This window comes from Monopterus albus, unplaced genomic scaffold (genome assembly GCF_001952655.1).
Source record: "Monopterus albus unplaced genomic scaffold, M_albus_1.0 scaffold356.1, whole genome shotgun sequence".
Taxonomy (NCBI): domain Eukaryota; kingdom Metazoa; phylum Chordata; class Actinopteri; order Synbranchiformes; family Synbranchidae; genus Monopterus; species Monopterus albus.
In genome coordinates, this window is record NW_018128236.1 from 59,842 (window position 1) to 62,949 (window position 3,108).

The 3,108-nt window shown below is 40.6% G+C and overlaps 1 protein-coding gene across 1 annotated transcript in view; it reads right to left on the reverse strand.

The window, feature by feature from the left end:
- Positions 1-2,384, reverse strand: part of zdhhc5a (zDHHC palmitoyltransferase 5a) — a 44,348-nt gene extending 41,964 nt beyond the window's left edge. The window contains 1 exon segment of the mRNA XM_020625513.1: positions 1,933-2,384. The gene's annotated coding sequence lies outside the window, so the exon portion shown is untranslated.
- Positions 2,385-3,108: the final 724 nt, after the last annotated feature.

Genomic DNA, 3,108 nt, shown 5'->3' on the forward strand with positions numbered 1-3,108 from the left:
TCTTTCCCTCAATGTTGCAGCCTTTACAAAATCCACAGAGTCAAGGAAAATAAATGAACTGTCCTCTGATAGCAAGTCTACAGCCCAATTAGTATACCCCGTGAGCTATGCTTAGGGACATTTAGAGATAAACTCAGAAAAACTGAAAAGTACATTTTCAGTAAGGATGTGACTAATGTTATGTTTATATCTCTTTTTTTTTCTTCATTAATAACTTTGTTCAGTCACAGACACAACAAAGGAATTGACCATTTACTGCGAATATTCAGGTTTGTTAGAAAATAACTTCATAGTTATTGTTTCTGAAGCTTTTAAATTACTACCCATGTAATATGACCAGTGAATACCCATTTAGCCCATTTATGCAGAATTGATTAGTAAATCAGATTTAACAACTGTAGTTAACAAGAATGATGTTCTTTGTTAGCTGTTGTATTTTATCCAGTTCAAACAACAATAGGCAGGCCCTAGCTGTCAGCCTCTAGCTGTCAGCCTACACATCAATCACATATACAAGTTCTTTAAGGACAGTTTACCCAGTTTTGTACTGTTCTTGTATCCATAATTACTGTTACCATTTCGCCAACCAGCACTGAAAATTACTGAAATGGGTTTACTGCGTTTACTATACGTCTATTTTAATCTTTATTGTGTTTCACACAATTACTGATATGGGCCAAAAAACATGATGGCATCCTGAATGGGAAGTGCCTCCAGTCATTTTAAACCCACTTTTTTAGCATCAACTTAAAGTAGTAGCCTTTTGAAACTGTTTTTTTAAACTATGAATTTCAAAGAAAATATACTGTTTGAATGAGCTTAATGTCAATGTACAGGTGTGGAGTCGGATATCGCATAAATTCACCCTGCCATGTAAACTGACAGGAATGTCATTATGTGCTCTGAGTAAAGCCACAATATGGGCACTTTATTTAACCATAAGCCCTCTGCATATCTGATAAATACACCACTTGTTCTAAAAACGTGTGCATCCTTACTCCATCAGGCACAACCTCAAACGATGTAAATGACAGAAAATCATCAGACACTGCACCTACAGCATTGCCAAGCACCTATACACAAAAATAGTGGGTGTGTACTGCCCGCTGCAGTCAGGCAGCGGCAGTCAGAGCCTCGTATGAGCACCAAACCCACAATGGATTTTACCCAGATATGCCAACAACCTCATTTCCTGATGTCTCCAAATTTGGCCTGCCATTTTAATAGAATTCTGCTTTGGCTTGAACAGAATCGCTTAGCAATCGCTTACAATATACCCTGTGCAAATAATGCCCGACAAATACAACCGAAACAGGTGACAGAAAACCTAGATGATTCAGTCGAACGGCTCAGCAACGCCTGGTTTGACAGCTCGGTGGACACGATATCAGCCCCACAAAGATCCAGAATGTCATGCCAAACTACAATGAAAATCTGGCAATTTAGTGTGGCGGTTATCATCAGCTACTACACACTTCATTTAAACCCTTTTCTTTATTGCTGTGGGATCCACTCTTTAAATCGGGGCGCATATACAATTATGCAATGGCTTCTGAGAGGGATTACCGATAAGCAAAATAGCAGTTCATTGTCAAGTTTAGGAAACGTAATTTGACATCTCGTTCTATGCAAGTGAGCCATACTCAACCCACACTGAACAGTAGGTAATACTGAAGCTGGGGTGGGGACGCATAGCCAGCGAGAAGATAACGTTGAAAATTAAGATACCGTTATATTTTAACTCCTGTGTTACGTCAACGTTAGCCAACTTGTATCAGAGAGCTGACTACAGTAAGTCCACATAATGACTAAATAAAAGTACGCTAGGGTGAGGAGAACGTTCTTTCCCATATAACATTAGCTAGCCATAGCTACTCAGGGCTCCATTGGTTAGCCCTGGCAAGCTAGCGGCAGGCTAACAATTCACCTCACCTGTGAGGGGTTTCACAATGCCTCACGATCCAAAAACGGTGAATGGCATCTACCAGTCCTTGACGTGTTACTTCCTCTTGGGATTATAATCAGCAGAGACAACCTCTTACATCCATTGTGCATACGAGCCATTCAGCGGTGCCAGGCCTTGCTGTGGTAGCTAGCTATCCCAGCGGATGATTAGCCTCTGATACATCTAACAGCAACTAGCTAGCTAGAGCTAGGATGGCTGCTTGGTTTTAGTAAGTTCTTTGAAATAACGTTAGCCACCATCTGTCTACAGGCCGCTCTGCCAATACGGAATTTAAAAAGAAGAAAACCAAGTGAATATAATCCCAAAGACAACTTGCTCTTCTCATATATCCACAATATTGGCAAAAAAAAGATTCCCAGAGACCGATATACTTGTCAGTACTACACAACTCGGATGCCAGGGTCCAACAGCAGAATTGTCGCAATAAAAATAACACTGATTGGACGACAAAGGTGTCAGTCAAGCTACAAGCGAATTCTATTGCTTCTCCAGCCATGACCCCGCCCATCTTCCTACAAACACAAACACACACACACACATACACACATACACATACATACATACCATCCCTGCCAATGTACGTCATGATTGCACTAAATCATGATTAAATTTATACCTCAGCACAGAAAAGCACAGTCCAAGGCTTGTAAACTGAGCTGCAATAAATTGTAAAGCCTTGGTACTATGTTGTATTGTCACTAAGCACAGAAGCTGTCTCTGACATGAGGTTTTAATTCTCACATGTGACACACTGACACAGTAGAGTATTGTAGTGATCCTTCAGTTGGCAGTGGGGCGCGTGCACATAATAATAATAATAGTATAACTTATTAAATATTATTATTATGTGTAATAATCATGTGTGATTGTACCTACACATACACAGACTACACAGACTAACACACACTGGCTACACAAAGGTAGGATTATAATGACAGCAGGGACCATGAGAATGAGCCCCCCACCCCTCTCACACACACACACACACGCATTAGCAAATCTGAAATCCTGTCATCAAGAAACATGGGATTGGACTGTGTCTCACTCTGTGTGTGTGTGTGTGTGTGTGTGTGTGTGTGTGCTCTTGTACTTGCTATATAGTAAGGACTATAAAGGTTTGGGGGGTTTTTGCTACAGAGTGA